The sequence below is a fragment of the Pinus tabuliformis genome, chromosome 3_1, assembly GCF_031772625.1.
Source record: "Pinus tabuliformis cultivar Carrire ecotype Pingquan chromosome 3_1, CPIR1, whole genome shotgun sequence".
Taxonomy (NCBI): domain Eukaryota; kingdom Viridiplantae; phylum Streptophyta; class Pinopsida; order Pinales; family Pinaceae; genus Pinus; species Pinus tabuliformis.
The window spans coordinates 917,195,615-917,223,193 of NC_142301.1; the positions used below are offsets into that span (position 1 = coordinate 917,195,615).

Below are 27,579 nucleotides of genomic sequence, written 5' to 3' on the forward strand. Positions count from 1 at the left end.
ATGTCCCGATTGCAACCAATGACCCTTAGTAGTTGGTTTCAGATAATTGATCAGATGCTAAGGAGAGAAGAATCATCTTGGAGGGAGTCAAAGAACACATTATTCCTCGCTTGACTTGGAAGAAGACGACCAAAACCACATGGATTTTCATCATTGGCCTCTATCAGGGTTCGAGTGAGGCCAAAAAACCAGTGTTGAAGGATAAAATAAGGATTATCAAAATGTCCAAGTTTGATTCCATTGTATTCTATCTCACCAAGTTCACATGAGTGAGGGAAGAGCTGGCTGATGTGCGCGGGACAGTTGATCAGGTGCTCAAAATTATGCTCAAAATTCAAAGTTGTAAGAATGGTGTGGAACCTGAACGACCGCGTACTACTCACCATCCTGGATCCAATGCAACTCGTTTCGTGCAAAACGAACAACGTATGCTCCCAAAAGTGTGATATGTTCACTTTGTCAAATAGGTAAAAATTTTGCAAGTGGCTGACAGGGATGCTGACTGGGCATCCGTACCACCTAGGTGGAAAGGGGAATATTCTTAGAATATTCCATTGAGTTGGCATTGTCATATTGGTCCATGTGTTTTGGGTTTGGGCCAATGAGGAGGTGACGCGTGGCTAAGCCAGAGGTCGCCACGTGTCCTCCTAATGGCCTATCAGAATTTTGGTATGGTGAACAGGATGGAGGTTGATAGGGATGCTGACTGGGAATCCATAGCACCTAGGTGGCAAGGGGAATATTCTTGGAATATTCTGTTGAGTTGGCATTGACCTATTGGTCCATGTGTTTTGGGTTTGGGCCAATGAGGAGGTGACACGTGGCTAAGCCGGAGGCTGCCATGTGTCCTCCTAATGGCCTATCAAAATTTTGGTATGGTGAACAGGATGGAGGCTGGGTTTGACCCTACGGCCTCCCTTAGCACAACGTAATAAATTACCAATGAGCCCGCACATTGAGTCTTAACCAACTATGGTTTTGAGTTGTTATTAAAGATTAAAGCGACAAGATATGGGGGGGGGGGGGGGCAGGAAGACTTAATTGCCCCCCATGTGAACACATAAATGTAAGCCACAGACAGTTGTTGCGACTGCCAAGGTCACTGCCACCACCGACCGCCACACAAATCAAATGTGAATGCTCCTTAAACCGCTAGCATTAACTATGACTGTCGGAGGAAGGGGGCCAGCGCCGGGGGCTAGCCCCTGGGCACATGGCCCCCATATGACCCAGATTTTGGTTTTAAGGCCTTGGTGGAAAAATTAACGGTCCTACAAATCCGCCCGAAATCTAGGGAATTTGTCGCTCCGTTAGCGGAAAATGGGGTGAATTTGTAGGATGATGCCGGATTTTGTGCAAATTGTAGAGCGAATAGTGGAGAAACTAGGAGAGGTCATAACTTCTCTAGTTTTCGACCAAATTGGATGAAAAAAGAGGCTAGGTAGCCATTTTTGGACATTCTAGACTCATTGGAGCAGGTTTCAGAAACATTTGAGCATTGTAAACACATATTTTTATACTTTTGAGCATAATAGAGAGGCCTAAGCCATTGGTCGCTGGACCAAGGAGACTTATCCCATGAGGGGTGAACTCCTTTATCATGCTCCTGTTGTGATGTTTTTTTGGTGATGTTCTGTACATGTTTATGCTGTTGTTCAATCTCTTATTTATGTTAAAATTTATCATAAAATTTAACATAAAAACTCATTTTACACTTGCAAAACTCATGAATCCTTAAGCACAATAAAAGCATTTTGTTTCTAATCTGAGGAGGATCTTAGCACATCAATCTGATATTCTAGATTAGATCAATAGTTTCAGAGAGGGATTTGGTAAAATTTTCCCTGTTAGGTTTCACCAAATCTTGGCAAGCCTTCACAGATGGGATATGTGCTAGAGAAAAGTTTCCAGAATGGGAGTGATTATGGGGCGACAAGAAGAGATTTACAGACAAGCTCAATCTAGATCTCATGTTAAGATCGAGGAAGATGAAGAAATTTTTTCCCTAACCAACAAAGGGATCAAGTTAAAGGTAAAAAATAATAGTGGTTATGGAGATCCAAGCTCCAAGGGTGAGAAGAAGAAAAAGGATCTCAACAAGATCAAGTGCTTTTCATGCCACTAGTTTGAGCATTATGCTACTAAATTCCCTAATAGGAAGAAAGGGTCCAAGAAGGACTAACTAGAAACCTCCATATAGATAAATGAGTTATCTTCTCATTTTGAGAAGGAATTTTCACTCATCGCTTGTATGGAAAGCTCAGTGGCTACTAATTTATGGTATGTATATAACGGTGCATCATGTCATATGATAGGGAATAGGGACTAATTCAAAAAACTATCAGAAAGGGACATGCAATTTGAAATTGAGATGCGAGATGCTGGGAAGTACCGAGTCAATGGAACTGGTACAATCTGATTTAAGAGGGAGTCTAGAAACCCTCTTTATCTCATAGATGTCCTTTTAAACATGCCAGGTCTCAAAAGTAACCTCATTTCAGTTTCAACGTTGGAGGATAAGGGCTAAGAGGTGACCTTCAAATAAGGTAGGGTTTTCATAAAACACTTAGACTCTAAGGTGGCTAAGAAGAATGGGGTTAGGCACAAGATTCGATATAGACTGCAGTCTGAGATAACTGCAACATTAACCAACAGAGAGATTCGTAAATCAGGAAGTAAGCTTGGGGAGTTATGGCATAGGTGCATGGGGCATATGCACCATGGAGCACTGAATATTCTCAAGGAGGTAGCGACAGGGCTACCACAGTGCAACATGGACCAACATGAGGTGTGCAAGGGTTACACACATGAAAAGTATGCTAAAACCTATTTTATTAGTAGAGATAATGGGGCCAAGGGCATCTTGGACCTTGTTCATTCAGATGTTTGTGGTCCCTTCTATACAATATCCCTTAATGGGTAAAAGTATCATGTCACCTTCATATACAATCATTTGAGAAAGACCTGAATATTTTTCATGAAAAAGAAGGATGAAGTCTTCTCGAAGTTTCTGGAGTACAAGGTCTTGGTTGAGAACCAAACTGACAAGAAAATCAAGGCACTGAGGTCTAATAATGGTGGGGAGTACACCTCAAACATTCAAGGAGTTGCGTGCCAATACGGGCATCATGAAGGAGTTGACTACACCATATAATCCTCAACAAAATGAGGTGGCATAGCACAAGAACAAGGCCATAGTTGGAGTGGCTCAAGCCATGTTGCATGACTAGGGGCTACCCAAGTTTCTTTGGGTTGAGGCATGTAATACAACAATTTTTGTACAAAACCAGAGCCCAAACAAAGCATTGAGGTGAGTTACATCAGAGGAGACTTTACCAGGAAGAAACCAGATGTGTCACATTTCCAGATATTTGGTAGCCATGTGTACTTCCATGTACCAGTAGAGAAAAGGAAGAATTGGGATCCCACAACTGAGAAGCACATGCATCGTCATGTGCTCTAATGAGAAATTCGAAGCATACTGTTAGGATATTCCGACACATAGGATATAGTTAAGTTCAACTTGGTCTAGTATAGAGTTAGGTTAGAGTTAGGTAAAGTGTGTTTCTTTACCGTTGTACATTTTGTAACTTACAATCCGACGGTCACGATATGTAGTGATCCGACGGTTCACTCTCACCTCGGTATTACCGACACTTGATCCGTGGCTTGACACCCGATTGGTCCATGAGTTCTATTTAAAGCGCATGGAGGGTCATTGTTCGGGTAATCCGTGCATGAGAGAAGCTTATGTAAATTTTCATTCTTTGATTAATAAATTGTCTGTACCCACGTTGGGACAGGCCGTGGACTGTTTCCCTCCTTGCACTCTGAGGGTTTTAACCACGTCAAAAATACTGGTGTATTGATTTGAGATCTGGTTGTGAGCGGTGTCCTTTTGGTATTCTTCTGTGGAACTTACCCTGTAAATTCCTACATGGTATCAGAGCTATTTGAGGGCCGCGTCCGTTGGTGATCCAAATCTGAAGCCGGTAGAACTGCATGCGGCTGTCGTTTCCTAGATCTGCTGTTTCTGACTGCTTTCGGGCCGAGAGGACTGCTCTGTTGCATTCGGAGCATCTGTTTCAGTGAGGAACCCCTTTCGTTTCACGCGAAAAGGTTTCCGGTAGCCCTAGCTGCGTCATTTTTCAGATCGGGAGGTATACAGTTTTTTTTTTTGCAGTTTACTGTCATTTTCTCTCTGCTTATTTCGGTTTCGGTTTATTTAGCCTTTTTTTTTCCCGGATCTATACCTTTCATTTCTGCGTATGCTCTTTGCCCTGCGACTCTGTGCGATCTGGGCAAATCAGAAACAGAAAGAAAGGATTTTTCTCATGCGTATGCTCTTTTCCCTGCACCTTAGTGTGATCTCGGAAAATCAGAAACATTGAGGAAAATATTTAGTTTTTCGGCTAAAAGCTAACTTTGAGATTTTTTTTAAATTTCTAGTTTTTTGGCTAAAGCTAACTTCGAGCCGTAAGGTTCGTTTTTCTTTGGATATTCGTGTTGGGTTTTGTGTTTTGTGTTTTGTAGGGGAAAAGAGTCTTCCCAAGGCAAGCACGCAAATCGAGGCCCCCCCCCCCCCCCTCTCTCTCTCTCTCTCTCTCTCTCTCTCTCTCTCTCTCTCTCTCTCTCAAATCTTTTGTATAGATCAATTGGTTCAAAGACCTTTTAAGAGAGTAGAGGTCTTGGGTTCAAGTCTCCATTTTGTGGGGGCGGATTTTTTCATTCCCGCACATTCGCGCACTTTGCCGGCAACGTCAACAATTTTTTTTCAAAAAGCCATAACTTCTTCATCCGGAAGCCTTTTTCAGAGCCGTTTTTTTTAAAACCGCCTATTTTTTCGAGATCTATCCATTGGACCACTTACTTTCAGCATCTTCAGCTTCAGTTGTTTTTCAAAAATGGAAAGTCCATGCCAAGTCATTCTTGACAGCACTAACTACTTCCAATGGGTAGCCTACATGGGAGATTTACTTAGAAGTAAAGGTCTCTTCAGAATAGCCACAGACCAAGAGAAGAAACCCAAAGATGAAGACAAGGCCGAAAAATGGGAAAATCGACAAGATCAAGCACGTGGTTTGATAGGAATGTCTGTTTCTCCTGATCTTAGATTCCACATTGCAGAAATTGAAACTCCTCATGAAGCATTAGAAAAACTTGCTAAAGTTTTTGGGATTAAAAATGAAATTAGATCCCATCAACTTGAAAATGAGCTGCTTACTTTGGATCCTAATAATTTTTCTTGCATTGAAGATTTCTTGTCAAAATTCAAGAACCTTAGATATCTCTTGGAAGGTGTTAAAGTTAAGAAAGATGATGGTAACCTTATTTATTCCATCCTTACTAAGTTAGGGCCAGCCTACTCTGTATTTGTTTCCACTTTCCATTCTACCAGGGAAGCTTTCATTTGTCAAGGCAAAGACTACAAGCCCCCTTCCTTTGACTCCTTTTGTGATTCCTTAATAAGAGAACAAGAAAAACTCTTACACCTTGGTCTTCTTAATCTTGGAAACTCTTCCACAAAAGCGTTAGCCGCCCAGCAGTATCCAAATTCAAAGAATCCTAAGAAGTCTTATCCTCAAAGGAATGGTCCTAAACCAACTCAGCCTCAAGATGAAAGATCATTTCAGCAATATGATAAGCCCAATAAAAACAAATGGAAGAAGACTGAAAGACATTGTAACTTTTGTAATCGAGATGGCCACTTAGAATCTAAATGCTTTAAGAAGATGGAAGCCTTGGAAGCCGCAATGAAGAAACATAACATCCATCTGGAGCCTACTTCAACTTCAACTTCCGGAACGGCATTTTCTGCATGTCATCGTCAATCATCTCAGTCTAGTTATGCATTAAATGTATCTTCTTCTTCTTCTCATTCTCATGAGTGGCTCATTGATTCTGGAGCCTCTTGTCACATGGCCAAAAACCAAGCCATGTTTTCTTCTTTAAATGATTGTAACACCAAAAATATATATGTTGGTGATGATAGATCTCTTAATGTTGTAGGGACTGGAACTGTTCATCTAGACAATGGTCAGTTCAATGATGTATTATGTGTTCCAAACTTATCCTGCAACCTTCTATCTGTCTATCAGATAACTCATTCAGGTGAAGGTAAAATCGTTGAATTTTCACCTCATGATGTTGTAATCAAGGATCTAAAAGATCCTAAACAGATTCTAGCTACTGGTCTTGCTGATGATTCCAAAAGGTTGTATAAGTTTCACAACTTTGGGTCATCCCATCTTCCCTCAGTATTTGTTGCTCATAATGATGAAGTGAGCAAACTTTGGCATGAGCGGTATGGTCACTTAAACTATCGCTCCCTTCAGCATCTATGTAAAGAAAACATGGTGACAGGTCTTCCTATGGTATCTTGCAAAGATGGTGTTTGTTCCGGATGTGTACTCGGAAAACATCATCGGGACAGTTTTGACAAACGTGCCTCTTGGCACGCCTCAGCCCCTTTACAGCTTGTGCACAGTGATTTATGTGGTCCTCTTCCTGTTGCTTCATTCTCTGGCTGCAAGTACTTCTTAACTTTCATTGATGATTTCTCTAGACGCACTTGGGTATACTTCTTAAAACTCAAGAGCGAAGTATTTACCACCTTTTTGGCCTTCAAAGCATTCGTTGAAAAACAATCCGGACATCAAATTCTTAAGCTAAGAACTGATAATGGTGGAGAATATGTTAAAAATGCATTCATCACCTTTTGCACCGAAAATGGAATTCAAATGCAACATACTGTTCCATACACTCCACAGCAAAATGGTGTAGCTGAAAGAAAAAATCGCACTTTAAAGGAAATGGCTAATTGTATGCTGCAATCTAAAGGACTCAGTCTTAGTTTTTGGGCCGAAGCAATTAATTGTGCAAATTATATAATCAATCGCACTCCTACTAAGGTTCTAGAGAATATCACTCCAGAAGAAGCTTGGAGTTCCATTAAACCAGATGTAAGTCACTTTCGTGTGTTTGGAAGTGAAGCATGGGCCCATATTCCAGATGAAAAGCATAAAGCCTTAGAACCTAAGAGTGAGAAATGTACTTTTGTTGGATATTCTGAAGATGTAAAAGGCTATAGACTTATTCCATTTAAGTCCAAAAATGTTATCATTAGAAGAGATGTAAAATTTGATGAAAATAAATCGGCCTGCGAGCCTAGTCCGGCGGATGTGCCACCTCTTCCCATCTCTTCTATCTTTGAAAACATTTCTTCTTCTGATGATGAAAGCGAGGATGATAATCCTTCCCCACCTTCTCAGGATCCTCAACTTCCAAGATGGGTCCGTGCTACTCGGGATGCAGCAGGTGATCTTGCCGGTGATCCTACAGATCAGCGACGTACACGTTCTCAGTTTGAAAGAGCCTCTTCTTTACTGGCTCAAGCTCCAGTGAATCATGATCCTGACACTTTTGCAGAAGCTTCAGGCCATCCACATTGGGAAACAGCTATGAATGAAGAATATCATTCATTGATGACAAATGATACATGGGATCTTGTTCCTCTACCAAAGGGACGCAAACTTGTTAGATGCAAATGGGTTTACAGAACCAAGTATGGACCAGATGGGAAAGTTAACAAACATAAAGCTCGTCTAGTTGCTAAGGGCTTTTCACAGGTTGAAGGCATTGACTACACTGAAACCTTCTCTCCAGTTGCCAAAATGAACTCTATCCGCCTTGTTCTTTCCCTTGCTGCCTCTTTAAAATGGGAAGTCCATCAAATGGATGTTAAATCTGCCTTCTTGCATGGGGACTTGCAGGAAGAAATCTATATGGAACAACCCATTGGCTTCATACAAACAGACTCCAGCCTCGTTTGTCGACTTAAGAAATCCCTTTATGGCCTCAAGCAAGCTCCTCGAGCTTGGTATGCCAAAATGGATAGCTTTCTTTTAGAATCTGGCTTTTCTAGGTGTCATTCTGACAATACTGTCTACACCAAGAAAGTGGGCAACTCTCTCATCATCCTTGTTCTTTATGTTGATGATCTTATTCTTACTGGTAGTGATCCCAACCTTATAAACCATGTGAAGTCCAGCCTTAAAAAGAAATTTGAAATGACAGACTTAGGACACTTACACTATTTTCTCGGTCTTCAAGTCTTGCAATCCCAAGAGGGTATTTTCCTTTCCCAGTCCAAGTATGCTTGTGATATTCTTCGTCATTTTCACATGGAAGACTGTAAGCCAGCCCCTTCTCCCTTTCAGTCTGGAGTCAAACTTTCAGTCTCTTGTACTTCTCCTGAAGTTGATGCTACCTTATACCGTCAACTTGTCGGAAAACTCTTGTATTTAACCCATACTCGTCCTGATCTTTCCTTTGTTGTTGGCCTTGTTGCTCGTTTTATGCAAAACCCCCGTGAAAGTCATTGGAAAGCAGCTAAAAGAATACTTCGTTATGTTCGAGGTACAATACAGTTTGGGATTCATTACAGTGCCAAAGCAGCTCCTCTGTTAGTTGGTTTCACTGATTCTGATTGGGCTGGTGACCTTGATGATCGGAAGTCTACTGCCGGTTATGTCTTCACTCTTGGTTCAGGACCTATTACATGGGCTTGTAAGAAACAGGCTGCCATTTCTCTTTCGTCAGCAGAAGCAGAGTATCGTGGTGCCGTGGAAGCTAGTAAGGAAGCCTTGTGGCTTCGTCAGATCCTATCAGAGTTTGGCTTTGAGCAGCAGCATCCAACCACACTTTGGTGTGATAATCAAAGTGCCATTCAGCTATGCAAAGATCCAGTCCAGCATCAGCGCAGCAAACACATTGAACTACACATGCACTTCATCAGAAAGCTCATTCTTGACCATGTTCTTGAAGTGCAATATTGTCCAACGGATGATCAGGTTGCAGACATCTTCACAAAGGCTCTCACAGAGGCGAAGTTCACTAAACTTCGATATATGCTTGGAGTTCAGGAAGTTGTCACTAAGGGGGGATAGGCTCTAGTGCCTCCTTCCTTCTCCTATTGTGTCATATTTGTAAATCCTTCAATCCTATCCCAAGTTGTTCTTAAGGGGGGATGTTAGGATATTCCGACACATAGGATATAGTTAAGTTCAACTTGGTCTAGTATAGAGTTAGGTTAGAGTTAGGTAAAGTGTGTTTCTTTACCGTTGTACATTTTGTAACTTACAATCCGACGGTCACGATATGTAGTGATCCGACGGTTCACTCTCACCTCGGTATTACCGACACTTGATCCGTGGCTTGACACCCGATTGGTCCATGAGTTCTATTTAAAGCGCATGGAGGGTCATTGTTCGGGCAATCCGTGCATGAGAGAAGCTTATGTAAATTTTCATTCTTTGATTAATAAATTGTCTGTACCCACGTTGGGACAGGCCGTGGACTGTTTCCCTCCTTGCACTCTGAGGGTTTTAACCACGTCAAAAATACTGGTGTATTGATTTGAGATCTGGTTGTGAGCGGTGTCCTTTTGGTATTCTTCTGTGGAACTTACCCTGTAAATTCCTACACATACAGGGTGCATTTACCAACACTCAAAAAAACAATCATCGGGAGAGATGTGAAGTTTGAGGACATAACAAATTTGAGGAATTCTTTAGAGTGTGAGATGACTACTAAATAGGAGGATGAGTAGTAGGCTCCCAGGTAGGAGGCCCTACCAACACCTCAGACTATAGATAAACATGTTGATGCGTAGGCCAAGAAACATAAGGACGAGGCAGGCACACAGTTGGAGGAGAGAGTTGAGCCCACTGAGGCCGTGACTCCAAGTAGTGGGAGAAGCAGAGTGAGATGGGAATATCAACTAATCTAGGAAAAACAAGAGTGAGTTGGTGTTCCTAGTACATCAGTTTGAAAAAGTAGACAACCATATAGGTATATAGGGCATATGGCGCTTATGATGAAGTTGTTGTATGCCGAGCCTTCAAGTTACCAAGAGGAAACCACTCAACAAGTGTGGAGAGATGCCATGGTGGAGGAGTATGCATCTATAATGAAGAATGATGTCTAGGTTTTGGTGTCAAAGCTAGAGGGAAAATGTATGGTGGGCTCTCGCTCGGTCTACAAAATCAAGCATGGGGTCGATGGGAGTATCGAGAAATATAAGGCAAGATTTGTGGAAAATAGGTTCTCACAAGTAGAAGGGATTGACTATGATGATACCTTTTCCCCAGTGGCCAAATATACATTCATAAGGAATATCATATTGATTGCAACTAAAATGGGGTGGAAGATCAACCAAATGGACATTAAAACAACATTCCTCAATGGGGTTGTTGAGGAGGAGATTTATATTGAGCAACCATAGGGGTTTGAGACATGCAATAGAGAGACAAACATATGCAAACTCAAAAGAGCCTTGTATGGGTTCAAACAAGCCCCACAAACATGGTATGTTTGGGAAAACAATTACCTTCAGGGATTGGTCTTCTCTCCAAGAGTGAAACGAACCCAAACCTCTACTACATTATTGTTGGAGGTGAGTTGCTCATTCTAGTATTATATGTGGATGATTTGATTTTTACAAGTGCAGGCGAGCTCATCTAAGAGTGTAAGAGATATCTTGCAGGTGAGTTTGAGATGAGGGAAATGGGGCCGATGCATTATTTCGTTGGGCTAGAGGTTTGGCAGGGAGATGGGGAGATATTCTTAGGGTAAGGTAAGTACACCTTAGAGGTTGTGAGGAGATTTCACATGCAAGATTGCAAGCCCATGACTACACCTCTAGTCACAAATTGGAGGAAGGTTGACATATCTAGGATGGGGTGAGTAGACCCCACAGTCTACTGGCGGTTGATAGAGTTGCTTATGTATTTTGTAAATAGGCATCCAAACATATGTTTTGTAGTTAACTCTTTGAGCTAGTTTATGGTTGAGCCTACTAGAGCGCATTGGGTTGCTGGAAAGCATGTATTGAGATATCTCAGGGGGGAAGTAGAGTACTAATTGTGGTATAAAAAAGTTGATGGGGTGAGGCTTGAGGGCTTCACCGATGAAAATTGGGTAGGGAGCTCCACATACAGGAAGAGCACATTAGGCCACTCATTTAATGTTGTACCAACTATTTCATGATTTATCTTGAAGCGGATATCAATCACATTGAGTTTAGCAGAGGATGAGTACATGGTTTTTAGTCTTATAGGGGATGAAGCTATTTGGTTGAGGAAGTTGCTCGTGGGATTGTTTGGGTAGGAGCTACATCCCACATGATAAACTGTGACAATAAAAGTTGAATCAAACTCTCTGAGAATCCAATGTTTCACAATCGCTCAAAGCACATTGACATACATTATCATCACATCAGGGATATTTTTGAGAGAGGTATAGTTACACTCTAATATGTACCAACAGAGGAACATACAACATACATTTTGACCAAGGTTTTCCAGGGAGAAAATTTGTTTACATCATAAATAAATTGGGTGTAGTGGATAACACCTTCCTCTCTAAGAGGGGTGTTGATTGGAGTATAATAATAAGGGATATACTTTTCTAGGTGCCAAGGCTAGCAGAGGGACCCACTTGATAACTGCTTAGCAGAGTATTAATCTATTTAACTATTTCCTAGATTTAAACTTAGGAAAAATTTAAAATCCTAAGTTAACTTATGATTTAATCTTATCCCTTCTTCAAGATCTAATCTCAGTTATTGAGAGTGATGCTAGGTTTAAGGTCGAAAATGTAAGAGGAGATAGAGCTAAGAAGTGATCAGTTCGAAGGGCACAAAGAGGGTGTGATTGGATCAATAAGAGAAGTTAGGGTTTTTAGTAGTTAGGGAGTATATCAATGATCAATAAGGAGAAAGGAAGGGATCAAATAACTTTAACCTAGCTCAGAACTAGCGTGTCCATACAATGAGCCATAGTGTGCAAGAGAAGGCCATTTTGTGTGGTCAAACCGTTTGCATATGTGCGCACAGAAGTAGAACCAACGTGACCATATGCTAGCATGTGTGTGTAGGGGTTGTATTGCGCCTTGTTTGGATTAGTCATTGAGTGGATTTTTTGTAGAAGGGAAGTATTCCCTTGTTGTATAAATCTTTGGAGTTTATTATTTATTGAGCTAATATAAAACACACATAGTTTGCAGGTTTTCTCTAGCGTTGGGGTTTCCTGGGTATATCTTGTGTTCTATGTGCTTATCTTCAAATTTATTTATTTATTTCTGTTGTGCATGCTAAGTTAGAAAACTCAGTGTATTTGTAATTTAAGTTTCCAGAACAATAATAGTTTGTATTTCTAGTTGGTCACTTAGAAAATTGCAAATCAATTACTCGGTTTTAAGGGAAACTAATAGTTCATACAAATAAATTATTGTAGGTCACACATCACAATGGGAATCCTTTACATAATTTCAAAATCATAAAAAATAATGTACTCTTAAATGAGCTAAGACTTGGGCCTCATAGCCTTGACTAAGACACCTTTGCACAAGATGAAGATACTGATAACACCAACATCTTATATGAAACATTGCACACTAGCATTATCATGCAACCTTTCACACTAGCATTATCATGCAAGAAGAAATACAACATAAAAATACAAGCTTGTTCACAATTATACAACTAAGAAAAAAATTGAGCAAATTTCTCAACCATCTTCAATGGTCATCTTCCAATAACCCTATCTCTTACACTTCTCATTTTTTTATATAAATTTGTTATATGGCACCAAAAATGATGGGAGATAAACCTATTTTCTTCCCTCAACCATTCTACCTATATTGATTGACACTTGATATGGGTTATTAATACTGAAATGATTAATGTTGTTGATATGTATTATTGTACAATTGCTTTGTTGATAAGATGCCATAGATTATTTGTTGCCCAAACTTTTTTATTAATCTCTTTGTACTAAGTTGGTTTGATTTGTTAAATTATTGAATGGTATATCATTTCAATTATATATGGTGAAATTGAATCTTTGTAAATTAATATTATGTATATACATTTCATAAGCACAATATCATTTTAATTGAACTAATACCAAAGCATTAGATTTGCACACACACACACACACACATATATATATATATATATATATATATATAAGTTGTGCACAATGCATGGTGAATACCCACACTGGGTTTTCTAGTAAAAAAAATAAATTAAAGACATTTATATACATGGAAATGAGGGTTCTTGAGGAAGAAATCACTAACCACGATAACAAAATATTTGATTTGGATCAAGAAATGACGCATAACACTCAACTACTATAAACTTTGAAAGATGGTGTCATAAAGCTATAGGTGGGTATTTCCCAAGGAATTCATATGAACAATTCCATTTTGAATACAACTAACATACCCAACCCTCCATTCTTAAATTTAGAATCCTCTCTAAAATTGGAAACCATAGTGGAATTTTTTTCTATTTGATGTTTAGTTGGATTCTCTACAACTTGATGATGGTTTAAGATAGTCTGATTTCTATTTTGATGTGCAATAATATGTATATTGGGACAAGGTTGAATTCATAAATATAAGAAAGCATGAAAAAGTTTTACTTTGGTGGATGCCACTCAAGCCATGATGTGAGATACAAGTTTAAAATTATTGTCAAGGACAAATTTTATACTATCAACTATTGGAAGGATTAATGACAATACTTGTAGTACTTGTGATAAAAGTTGAACAAATTGATATATACCATTATAACAATTAGTTTAAAGTGATGGATGAACAAACAAAGTTAGTCATTGGGTTCACTAGAAAATTGGTTACCTAGGTCAAAAGAAGTTTGAGATAGTTAATATCCACACTATAGATGTTACTTGTCACAAACAAAAGTTAATAGAAGAAATAAGAAATTAGAGGAAGCACCATTTTTTGATGCTAGTTCTACATAAGGAAATAAGATAGTAACTAAAGAAAATGTGTAGAAGAAACCATCCAATACTCTACACACTAGAATATTGGCTGCAAATATTTAAAGGAGGGGAAAATGTCATGCCAAAGAAGGAAAGTACATTTATGCATCTAATGTGAGTGAAAATGCTACTCAATATAGGATCAATTGAAGCTTCATTTGGAGAAGCACTCAAATTGTGCACATACAAAGAAGATATAAACATAGGTATTTGTGCTTGAATATACCATCAAAGGTATTTCTCTTATGTTTAACATCCATCCTTGTAAAAGTGAGTGTGACATTAGGCCTCCCCTTAGACGCGAAGAGTAGTGCTAACATCTACTATCTATCCATCTCGAAATATTCTTTCAAGAACCAATTTAATGGAGAATTCATCATCACCATATTCTATATTTGTAGCCAATGAGACAACCTAAAAAGTAGTAGCGAAGAATCATAGCTTGTCCATCGTCATGCATCATGAACCTCACCCCTTGTGTTGTCTCTACAAGAAAAAGGACTTGTGCATCCAACACAAGTTGAAGGAAAACTTCATCCTATAATCAATTAATTTTATTAACAAAGTAGAGTTCAATGTTGTAAATATGAATTTAACTACTATCATTTTTGGCAATCCATACTTGTGAGGTTACAATGAAATCTACCAATGGCTTAGAAATAAAAAAACTTTTAGAAAAATAGGACAAAGATACTTGGTGACAACATAGAAGAATCCAAAACCCTTATATTAGTTTTAGTTGTCAAATCGTAGATACTTTTTAAGAACTTAGAGGAAGTTTCATTGGTCATTCAACATGTTAGGGTCAATAGTTTTTTATTTGTCAAATGTCTTCGAATAGTATTGATTTTCAGTTTGAATAAGTCGAATGTATAGTCACTGTCGTTGCCATAAGTTCAAGAGTCACCATATGACATCACCATGAGTCTAGTCATCAAGTGATCCAATCGAAGTCATGAAGCATTATTGAGTCATTGGGAGTCACAATTACATATTGTTTTGAATAGTCAAGTCATGGGGTATGTGTCAGTTATGTGTCTGTTTGAAAAGTTCTCTCAAGTTCATCACAGTTGAAATTCTGCTACTCAAACAAAATGGACTTTTCAGAATATCCTATTACTTTTCCCTTTTCTAATCTACCCTTGCTTCCCTAATTCCATAACCTATATCTCCCAAATTTCCCATTTCTCATTTGTAAATCCCTTTCCCTATCCTCTACTCATTAATCATATGACTTCATATTTTCCCCATCCTATCCTAAACCCATCCCCTCAAAAGACCATAATTGCACACTATGCATGCCATAACCCATGTCTTCCCCACTATCCAACAACGTATGCTCCCTAAGGTTCTAATGATTCTTATGCCCAAATCATCATGCCATTCCCAATGGAGTGCCTTATTACATTGCGATGTGTGATAAATTAAATGATAATTCAAAATTAAACAAGTGACCACCTAATTTTCATCAAGTGTTCTTATGTTGGGCCATGTTGTGCAGATTATAAAACTGGGAGTTCACAGATCAAACCTTAGCAGAGACTAAGTTCAGTTTTCAGTGAGCATAGTCACACCTAGAACAAATCTGTGACCACTAGAAATCATCGTTGCACAGGAAAATTTGCTCACTGGTTCACTGCATACAACGCTGCTCAATTGCTACGCAATAGTTCCCTGGTGCTACACAGTCACAAACTAGTCTGATTCTTCATCTTCTGCAGGTCCTGAGCTAGGAGGCCTCGATGTTTGTCCCGAATTCACGTTAATGAGCCTAAGTCCTGGCCATTAGAGTCGTGACTATTCTTTCTTTCCACAGTGTTTCGCATACTCTGTGCCAGCCAGACAATGATTAAAGTTAAAGTGTGGAGAGTTGTTGTGTGTGGAGCCAAATTAGCAAAGGGTCTATGGGTTTGGTAAACTTGCCAGTAGTATTTCTAAATATCAGTACCCTTCGTTTCACATTGCATAGCATGTCATTTGTATAGTCTATGGTTATTGTTGTCGTATGCAGAGCCTAGGGTCATTATTGTCAAGTTCATTGTTGTCCAAATATCAGGAGTCTTCGTCATTGTCATCATTGTCATCTGCCACAAGGGTTATAAGGAAGCTTGTTTGTCTATTGCCCGATGTATAAGAGTAAAATGGCTCATGTTGTGAGAAAGGGAGGTGAAATCGTACGTGTCGGGCCAAAAACCCTAGCACTAGTCAATTCCATTCCAACAATTAGGGTTACCTTTGAGAATTCAGGTTGCATTCCTTTTTGTGAATAGATACAAGTTGTAGGTCACCATACATAGTTGGCTAGTCTATTTTCTTTAAATCTCAATGAGGGAAAGGTGAAATTGGGGAGCCTAGAACTGATTTTCACTGAGAAGCTAATTGTTTTAGATATCATTTTTGGGATTCAACTGCGTTAAGTAAGATCATTCATGTATGACCATTTCCATGAGAGGTAGTCGTAACTGACTAATTTCTCATGATTTTTGAATAGTTCACTTAGCACTCATTGCATCGGGTGATGCTCACAGGGGTGAAGAAGTGGGATTGAAACTAGTGAAATGTGGAGAACGAATCACATAGCATCAATCATCACTTCCGGGGCTTGCGCCCGGTAACCAGGACTTCCCAGGAGGTCACCCATCCCAGAACTCCTCTGGCTCAAGCGCGCTTAACTGTGGAGTTTTTCCCCACAATCAAGCCCACTTAGCTTGCTACCCCATTTGCAAAACCTTAGCAAGTATTGTGCCTCATGAACCATTCAAGTAGAGATCCCTTGACTCTTTTTGAATTTAAGTATGGGGGTTTTACGCAGTGCATTATATTAGATATCATTTTTGGGATTCAACTGCGTTAAGTAAGATCATTCACGTATGACCATTTCCATGAGAGGTAGTCGTAACTGACTAATTTCTCATGATTTTTGAATAGTTCACTTAGCACTCATTGCATCGGGTGATGCTCACAGGGGTGAAGAAGTGGGATTGAAACTAGTGAAATGTGGAGAACGAATCACATAGTATCAATCATCACTTCCGGGGCTTGCACCCGGTAACCAGGACTTCCCAGGAGGTCACCCATCCCAGAACTCCTCTGGCTCAAGCGCGCTTAACTGTGGAGTTTTTCCCCACAATCAAGCCCACTTAGCTTGCTACCCCATTTGCAAAACCTTAGCAAGTATTGTGCCTCATGAACCATTCAAGTAGAGATCCCTTGACTCTTTTTGAATTTAAGTATGGGGGTTTTACGCAGTGCATTATATTAGATATCATTTTTGGGATTCAACTGCGTTAAGTAAGATCATTCACGTATGACCATTTCCATGAGAGGTAGTCGTAACTGACTAATTTCTCATGATTTTTGAATAGTTCACTTAGCATTCATTGCATCGGGTGATGCTCACAGGGGTGAAGAAGTGGGATTGAAACTAGTGAAATGTGGAGAACGAATCACATAGCATCAATCATCACTTCCGGGGCTTGCACCCAGTAACCAGGACTTCCCAGGAGGTCACCCATCCCAGAACTCCTCTGGCTCAAGCGCGCTTGCCACAACCATACCTACAATGGAGAGAAATGGTTTAAGGGAGATGACCTAGATGCTACATTCTTCAAAGAGAATGTCAAACCACAGTATAAGAATAAATTTGATACCACTTTTCCCAGTACATACTTCCAAGATCACCATGGTTAGCTGCTTAATGTTATTAAGAGATATTTCACTTGCGAGGGAAAGTTTAGTAAAATCGATTAGTATCATCTCAGACTTTTGATGCATTTCACTAAAAAGAAGCCCATGAACCTATCATATTATTTGTCCAAAAGTTTAGTGAGAATGGCAGAAAAGGTGCAGGCTAAGAAAGAAAATCACAGGTCAAGTTTATTTCATTTCTCTTTGATCAAGATTTTGGTCATGCATGAACTTGACAAAAAGAAGATTTCATGGCAAAGTTTTTTGTCAGGTTTTGGTTTATTGCCTCAAACAGATGTATCGCTCATGGAGACTCCTGAAGATAAAGAACAACCTAAAGATGAACCGATATCTGAGAGAACATTAAAGGAAGAAAGTGAAAGAGAGAGACAAAACAAAAAACCAAGAAAGAAGTCAGGCACAAAGGAGAAAATACAGGTTCAAGCATAAGAGGTTCAGGTAACAAAAGGTCTAACAACAAAGATCCAATTGACAAAATTGAAAGCAGAGGAGACAATTAAGGATGCACAGTTCATATTGAGACCTAGAACTAGGTCAAAGGCCAAAGAAGTTGTTGAGGATCCAACTCCTCAACCAACTAAAGTTGCTCCAGGAGATAAACAGGAATATATAGATGCTCAGTTTGCATTAAGACCTATAAATAGGTCAAAATCCAAATAGGGTATTGAGAAATTAGTTGAAGATATAGTTGAAATGCCAACTTCTCAGCCAATAGATGATTTTTCAGTAGACAAACAAATCAAGATGTAAAGAAAGATCTAGATGTCCAGATGAAATAAGTGGATGATGAAATTGTTAGGATGAAAGATGCTCTTGCAAAGGTACAATTGAAGATGACCTTTTTGAAGAGGAAAAATGAAGAGTTTAAATATGCTGCCTCACAAGCAACTCAGGTAAAAGAAGAGTTAAAGCCACCCCTTAAGCCTACTGTATAGGATAAGGGTAAACAAGTTATAGATGTAGAGCTAGAGGAAGAGCCCAAAGTAAAGCCTAGAAGACCTATAACCAGAGCATCAAAACTCAAGCAAGGGTGGGTGCAATAAATGAAACAAATAGCCCAATCTCCAGATAAACCAGATTTTGATCAATGGAGGGAATATCACATGTATCTAGAGGAGCTTGAGGAATGCCAGATGTAGGTGATGCAAATATCACAAGAAAATGATGATTTCAAGAAAGTTGTTGGTCAACTGATTGTGGACGCTGATAAGGAAGTGCTACAGGCTTGTAAAGTGATTAAAAGAGTGAAACATTTCCTCAAGTGGGCTCTCCCTGTAAGGAGGCAAGTGAAACAATACTACATAAGGAACTTGGTTCTGAAGAGAAGGGTGAGGATCATGAAATGGAAGTTATCAAAGGCTTGGAGGTTATTAAGGAGGTATAAAGAAGCAACTGGATTCCATGCACCTAGAAACATACCTAAATCAAAGACCAAGCCACAAGTAGCAACACCAAAACAACCTCAACCATTAATGATCAAAGAAGAGAATACTTTGTCCAAAGGTACTGAAGTCAAGCCATCTTCCAACAAACCTCCATCTAGCAAGATAAAGAAGAGGTAATATGTTTTGTTGAATGATCCTAAATTTTGATGATTGCTGAAGATTGCCAGTGTTGCGCAACAAATTTATTTCAGTTTTTTCCAAGGTTGTTTGTGTCATTTTTGTCATCCTGAAGGCTTCCATGGGTTTCTAAAAGTGTTTATTATGTAGCTGGGTCAAGTTTTAAATTTTTAGGTGGTGTTAGCGCTTGAGATTTCACCCTAGGCTGAGGAAGGTAAACCTTCAAGGCAACATCAAACCATTTCACCTCGTAGCTAGCCCTACGGGGTATGAGAAGGCTCTCTCTGGTCAAACTCGGTAAAATCTTCAATGGCGAGATGACCCACAAAAGTAACACTGATATTAGGCTAGTAAATTGATTAGAATGATTGATTTGGGGTTTTTAATTAAATAACGGGGTTTTTCTGGGCTGCATGGGCAAAATCACAGCTTCAAACAGAGAAATATAATGAACAACACAGGTTGACGACTGAGGCAAGGTAGGCAAGGAATTTAGCATCAAATCTAGATTTTAAATGGGATGGCAAGACTGGTGAGGAGCTAAGGAGGGCAAACAATAACTTTGAATCCTCCTTAAACAGAAGAAAACATTGAATTGAACAAACTTAAAAGTGGAGCATGGCAGGCATGAATTCTCACTTTAACACTTCATTTGTTCAGCTAGAAATGATCGTGAAATGAAATGAAACATAACGGTTTACATATGTAACAGAGGAAAAACTAATGCTAAATTAACATACCACATGAATCTCAGAAGTTAGAGCTGTGAAATTTTCATTAAACATCCCTGCAGAAAACTGTACATTGAAAGCTCTGTTCCAGCACTCAGCACTCAGAAAAAAACTCCCCTCTTACTATCTGCTTTACAAATGAATTTTTAATACCATAAAATCAAAATGCTGCCCAAAAACAGGGGCGCTGTTTTAACTAGCACTACAAAAATCAACAAAAAAGCGTTACATCCATTCCACAAATAGAACAATGTTCCCCTAAATCTGCTGATGATTTGGCTTATTAGGAGACAAAATCTGGAGCGAAAATCTCATGAAATCAGGATTAAGGATTGAAATAGACAAATTCGTTTCTCTTGAAATCCTATGGCTAATAAACCGGAGCGCTGATCCCATTGAATAAAGTCTGGAAATAGGCATCGAATCCTATTCTGCTGTTCTGGCACCGTTTGAATAGCGGTCACAAAGCGTTCATTGCCTGTTGATTCCTTCTCTAATGATTTTCTTTTAATACATTAAATAAGTCTCTGTTGTAAAAGAAAACAAATCAACCCAAAAACTCCTGCGCTGTCTCACCTGAATTACATAAATAGAACAGGTAATAACTTTCCCCTCGAAAATCTCTAACCAAAAAGCCTAACAATTGGAGCGCAGACTCTTATGCATCTGGTAACAGGTGTCTTCGTTTATTTTTGGCTGAAGTGAAGGGCCAGGTGTCAAAGACGTGAGCCAAATTTTCCCACGTTGCTCTAGCAGCTTAAGAGCCCGGATTAAAACTAGGCGACCAATGCCAGCTATCAAACAACGCCTATCCCAAGTATGACCACGTTCCTCTGCTTCAGCGAATATTTTTCCATACATTCACATGTATCTTCAACCAACAGAGTTTCGTTTGACTTGCACATTTGATCTCATCCAGCAATGGAACTCAACGTTCACAGCATTTGATTTTATTTCAAATAGCAATCTCTTCACTTCAATTAGTGTTTTGATTCATTAGCACAGAGATGGAAATTCTCGCCAAGGATTTGACCACACCTTGATCACGATTTATTTGTGTGCATATACATTCCCAACTGAACTTCTCTTGTACTCAAACAACAACGTGGAATGGTTAAAAGAAGTCAGCTTTACGAAGCCGTAATCTTGATCTTTGAAGATGCTCCAAGTAGTTTGCAGAGAAGCATAGTCAGAAAGATGACTACCTCCACCGCTAGCAACTACATGAATTGTTGCATTAAACGTTCCTGAATAATGTGACTTTTCTGTACTCACACAGTAGTTTAAATAAACAGGGCATGATCTTTCATAGTTGTGAACATGACCAAAGAAAGCAATGTCCACCTTGTATTTCTGCCAAAGTTTTTGGTAAATTTCTCTTCCCATAGGCTCTCCAAATGCTCCATGAACAACAAGCCATGAATTTGAGGAATAACCAAGAACTCGATGTGAAATAAAGATAAGCCACGATTGCCTTTGTCTGTCAGCAGATGCTAAACATTCCTCTATGAATTTATATTGTTCTGTTCCTTCTTGCCAATCAAGTTCTGAATCTGCAATGCAGAAATGGAACATACCATAGCCGGTGGAATACCATATCTTAGCATCATTCAATGTTGGTGCATAAAATGTGCTTTTAGCTGGTACACCACATTCTCCACCTGAATCTATATTCTTATAAAATGAACCTGAATTAGGCCAATCACGTTCATGGTTACCACTTGCTACCATATATGGAACATGTGAAGCAATGGGCTCCACTTGTGCTGTGAACTGATCCCATTCCGATATGTAGCCATTGGCATAAGATAAATCTCCAATATGAAAAACTATGTCAATATTATCCCAGTCCTCTATGAGGCGATCAGTAGTATTTAGGGTGCCTGGTTGGTAGTCGCTATATGCATTAGAACCATCACGCTTTTCCCCATGTCACCAAAAATGATTACACGCTGCAAAGGATCTTGGCCAGGATATGGAGATGCTGCAAAATAATTTAGCTGGCCCCAAATATATGACCCATTGACTAGCCTATGGCCAACCTTGTAGTAGTATTTGGTGTTTGGCCATAAATCCTTCAAGATACTTGTGTATATGAAGCCTGGGTCTCGCCAGCCAACTGTGCGTGCAGGCTGACCACACATCATGTCACGGGTGTGTGTCAATGTTCCAGCTGGTGACAATCCCAATACAGTCGTATCCACCGCCATTGCTTTCAAATCTTTCCCTTTTGGTTTCTCACTGAAAAACAGAACTTGACCTTTATCATTAATCTTCATCAAACCAAAATCAGATGCACGACTGTCCTCAATAGGGATACAAGAAATTGTAACATCAGCACCACTGTCTCTGTGTTTCGGAACAAAATCCACGTAATCCATACGATACAAATGATCTCCAAACAAGATAAGAATGTCATCGATCTCTTCGTTTTTTACATTCTCAAAAAGTCAAGCAAATTGGCGGACGGCCTCAGTAGTACCTTGAAACCAAGTCTTTCCCAGCTCTCCAGGTCTTTGAGTGGCTGCTAAAACCTCCACAAATCCATCTCCAAAGTTTACTCCATTGCCAAAATTGTAGGCCCGTAATCATTTTTGGTGACATGGGGAAAAGCGTGATGGTTCTAATGCATATAGCGACTACCAACCAGGCACCCTAAATACTACTGATCGCCTCATAGAGGACTGGGATAATATTGACATAGTTTTTCATATTGGAGATTTATCTTATGCCAATGGCTACATATCGGAATGGGATCAGTTCACAGCACAAGTGGAGCCCATTGCTTCACATGTTCCATATATGGTAGCAAGTGGTAACCATGAACGTGATTGGCCTAATTCAGGTTCATTTTATAAGAATATAGATTCAGGTGGAGAATGTGGTGTACCAGCTAAAAGCACATTTTATGCACCAACATTGAATGATGCTAAGATATGGTATTCCACCGGCTATGGTATGTTCCATTTCTGCATTGCAGATTCAGAACTTGATTGGCAAGAAGGAACAGAACAATATAAATTCATAGAGGAATGTTTAGCATCTGCTGACAGACAAAGGCAACCGTGGCTTATCTTTATTTCACATCGAGTTCTTGGTTATTCCTCAAATTCATGGCTTGCTGTTCATGGAGCATTTGGAGAGCCTATGGGAAGAGAGATTTACCAAAAACTTTGGCAGAAATACAAGGTGGACATTGCTTTCTTTGGTCATGTTCACAACTATGAAAGATCATGCCCTGTTTATTTAAACTACTGTGTGAGTACAGAAAAGTCACATTATTCAGGAACGTTTAATGCAACAATTCATGTAGTTGCTGGCGGTGGAGGTAGTCATCTTTCTGACTATGCTTCTCTGCAAACTACTTGGAGCATCTTCAAAGATCAAGATTACGGCTTCGTAAAGCTGACTTCTTTTAACCATTCCACGTTGTTGTTTGAGTACAAGAGAAGTTCAGTTGGGAATGTATATGCGCACAAATAAATCGTGATCAAGGTGTGGTCAAATCCTTGGCGAGAATTTCCATCTCTGTGCTAATGAATCAAAACACTAATCGAAGTGAAGAGATTGCTATTTGAAATAAAATCAAATGCTGTGAACGTTGAGTTCCATTGCTGGATGAGATCAAATGTGCAAGTCAAACGAAACTCTGTTGGTTGAAGATACATGTGAATGTATGGAGAAATATTCGCTGAAGCAGAGGAACGTGGTCATACTTGGGATAGGCGTTGTTTGATAGCTGGCATTGGTCGCCTAGTTTTAATCCGGGCTCTTAAGCTGCTAGAGCAACGTGGGAAAATTTGGCTCACGTCTTTGACACTTGGCCCTTCACTTCAGCCAAAAATAAACGAAGACACCTGTTACCAGATGCATAAGAGTCTGCGCTCCAATTGTTAGGCTTTTTGGTTAGAGATTTTCGAGGGGAAAGTTATTACCTGTTCTATTTATGTAATTCAGGTGAGACAGCGCAGGAGTTTTTGGGTTGATTTGTTTTCTTTTACAATAGAGACTTATTTAATGTATTAAAAGAAAATCATTAGAGAAGGAATCAACAGGCAATGAACGCTTTGTGACCGCTATTCAAACGGTGCCAGAACATCAGAATAGGATTCGATGCCTATTTCCAGACTTTATTCAATGGGATCAGCGCTCTGGTTTATTAGCCATAGGATTTCAAGAGAAACGAATTTGTCTATTTCAATCCTTAATCCTGATTTCATGAGATTTTCGCTCCAGATTTTGTCTCCTAATAAGCCAAATCATCAACAGATTTAGGGGAACATTGTTCTATTTGTGGAATGGATGTAACGCTTTTTTGTTGATTTTTGTAGTGCTAGTTAAAACAGCGCCCCTGTTTTTGGGCAACATTTTGATTTTATGGTATTAAAAATTCATTTGTAAAGCAGATAGTAAGAGGGGAGTTTTTTTCTGAGTGCTGAGTACTGGAACAGAGCTTTCAATGTACAATTTTCTGCAGGGATGTTTAATGAAAATTTCACAGCTCTAACTTCTGAGATTCATGTGGTATGTTAATTTAGCATTAGTTTTTCCTTTGTTACATATGTAAACCGTTATGTTTCATTTCATTTCACGATCATTTCTAGCTGAACAAATGAAGTGTTAAAGTGAGAATTCATGCCTGCCATGCTCCACTTTTAAGTTTGTTCAATTCAATGTTTTCTTCTGTTTAAGGAGGATTCAAAGTTATTGTTTGCCCTCCTTAGCTCCTCACCAGTCTTGCCATCCCATTTAAAATCTAGATTTGATGCTAAATTCCTTGCCTACCTTGCCTCAGTCGTCAACCTGTGTTGTTCATTATATTTCTCTGTTTGAAGCTGTGATTTTGCCCATGCAGCCCAGAAAAACCCCGTTATTTAATTAAAAACCCCAAATCAATCATTCTAATCAATTTACTAGCCTAATATCAGTGTTACTTTTGTGGGTCATCTCGCCATTGAAGATTTTACCGAGTTTGACCAGAGAGAGCCTTCTCATACCCCGTAGGGCTAGCTACGAGGTGAAATGGTTTGATGTTGCCTTGAAGGTTTACCTTCCTCAGCCTAGGGTGAAATCTCAAGCGCTAACATAGTGGCGACCATACTGGGGAGAACAAACTTGTTTGTGTGTTGATGTGTTTGTTTCATAAGTCTTAGACGGAGCCTGAAGTTACGCCAGAAGCCTTCGAAAACGCTCTTGTTTTACATCAGCGTTAGTAGATAAACGCTGCTTCAGTCAATCTCTGTGAGCTTGTGAATACGACCACTTCGATTTTCATTTCACCCCAGTACATGTATCAAGTTCAGATCTGATTGCTGATGGTGGACAACAGTCAGATACATATGCAGGCTGAATCATTCACCTGGCGACTCCAACTCGATCCAGACATTTCAGTGCCTGTTGATATGTTCATGAAATGGTAGGGTATGTGGCAAACCCTGCACTGTGTGAACCTCTAAACGAATTTAGAGAATGGTTAGTAGATATTGAAATTAATGAAGAATTTTTCAGTATTTTCCTTCAATTTTTGAAATCTCCGAATTATCATCCTAGCGTCTGTGAGTTACTTGTTGAAAGAATCGAGAAAGAGATTCAAGATTTAGATGAGCAGATCCAGGCTTATGATTTCCAAGACCCTAAAAAGTTCTTGGAAATCCTTCCTTCACAATAAGCAATAACAAACTTGCCTATAGAGGTATACATTGACAGTGTGCAGCTGGAAGTATGCATTGCAGAGTTGGGGCAGCCAACAGAGTCCGGTGTTCGTGATCCTATTGCGGCATACATGGATACATTTTTCAGTTTGATTGACAGATCAGGCTGTCTTTTCCGTGACCAGGGTCACCACGTGCATGAAGGGCTGCCAACACTTGCATCTGTGACTTCGTGGCAGCATTCTCAAGTGGCTTCATTCTCAGGTTTACTTGAATGGTTAATATGGCATTTTAGCATTACCTGATCTATTATTTGTACAGCAGATTAGAGTAGGATTTGTAAATAAATAAGCAGCCATAAAGGCAGCATCTTGTTTTAGTTTGCTTGAAGATTGTTTGAGTTCAGTTTCAGTTGGGAAATAAGTCAAGAGTTGTGTTGATGATGACTCCATTGCCCAATGGGTGGAGGCACTGTCTGCTCTCCCAAAGTTCTGCGGTTCTTGGCACCTCCAGGAAGCTGCAGCTGCCATCCCAAGTGGAGCCAATGTTAGACTCCGTCTCATGTCAGCGATTGATTCTTCTTCAAAACCCTGTTTTGAAGAAGAAATCATTAATATGTTGTTCTAGATTATGTAATTCATCTCCAGCTCTTCAAAGGGGAGCAGCTTCCTCAGCTCTTATCTCTGCCAAAGCACAAACACAAGTCAAAACATCATCAGCAATCAGAGGCATCATGTTTTTTGACACTGCAGATATGTATGGGCCTTTCACAAATGAAATCCAAGTTAGCAAAAAGGGTTTGCTCCGTGAGAAAGTTCAGCTGGTCACTAAGTTTTAGAATTACGAAGCTGCATACAATTTGTTGAATGAAATGAGAGAGCTGGACTATATGGCCTACATTGTATTGCGGATGTTTGAGAACACAGAGTTTTGCATACCGTTTAATTGATGTACCAATGAGTAATTGTATCAACAGCGGAATCAATAAGGTTTATATGCTTACACAGTTTAATTCAGCCTCTCTTAATCGACACCTTGCGTGGGCCTACAATTTTGGCAATGGAGTAAACTTTGGAGATGGATTTGTGGAGGTTTTAGCAGCCACTCAAAGACCTGGAGAGCTGGGAAAGACTTGGTTTCAAGGTACTACTGAGGCCGTCCGCCAATTTGCTTGACTTTTTGAGAATGTAAAAAACGAAGAGATCGATGACATTCTTATCTTGTTTGGAGATCATTTGTATCGTATGGATTACGTGGATTTTGTTCCGAAACACAGAGACAGTGGTGCTGATGTTACAATTTCTTGTATCCCTATTGAGGACAGTCGTGCATCTGATTTTGGTTTGATGAAGATTAATGATAAAGGTCAAGTTCTGTTTTTCAGTGAGAAACCAAAAGGGAAAGATTTGAAAGCAATGGCGGTGGATACGACTGTATTGGGATTGTCGATTAAGAGAGGCTGAATTAAACTGTGTAAGCATATAAACCTTATTGATTCCGCTGTTGATACAATTACTCATTGGTACATCAATTAAACGGTATGCAAAACTCTGTGTTCTCAAACATCCGCAATATAATGTAGGCCATATAGTCCAGCTCTCTCATTTCATTCAACAGATTGTATGCAGCTTCGTAATTCTAAAACTTAGTGACCAGCTGAACTTTCTCACGGAGCAAACCCTTTTTGCTAACTTGGATTTCATTTGTGAAAGGCCCATACATATCTGCAGTGTCAAAAAACATGATGCCTCTGATTGCTGATGATGTTTTGACTTGTGTTTGTGCTTTGGCAGAGATAAGAGCTGAGGAAGCTGCTCCCCTTTGAAGAGCTGGAGATGAATTACATAATCTAGAACAACATATTAATGATTTCTTCTTCAAAACAGGGTTTTGAAGAAGAATCAATCGCTGACATGAGACGGAGTCTAACAGGTGGGAAAAGGAGACATAAGCACAAATTTGAAGTCGTGATATGCAGTGCTACGCAACTGTTGTGTACATGCTACACACAATTTTGTGTGGATTATTGAAGCTACCATGTGTCAAGGGAGGGGTGGTAGAACGTTTTTCTGCA

The 27,579-nt window shown here is 39.5% G+C and overlaps 2 pseudogenes; one reads left to right on the forward strand and one right to left on the reverse strand.

Annotated features, from left to right (window-relative positions):
* Positions 1-20,904: 20,904 nt before the first annotated feature.
* LOC149190690 (putative inactive purple acid phosphatase 27 pseudogene) lies at positions 20,905-22,235 on the reverse strand (annotated as a pseudogene).
* A 9-nt stretch (positions 22,236-22,244) lies between these two features.
* Positions 22,245-26,680, forward strand: LOC149190691 (nucleotide pyrophosphatase/phosphodiesterase pseudogene; annotated as a pseudogene).
* The last annotated feature ends 899 nt before the right edge of the window (positions 26,681-27,579 follow it).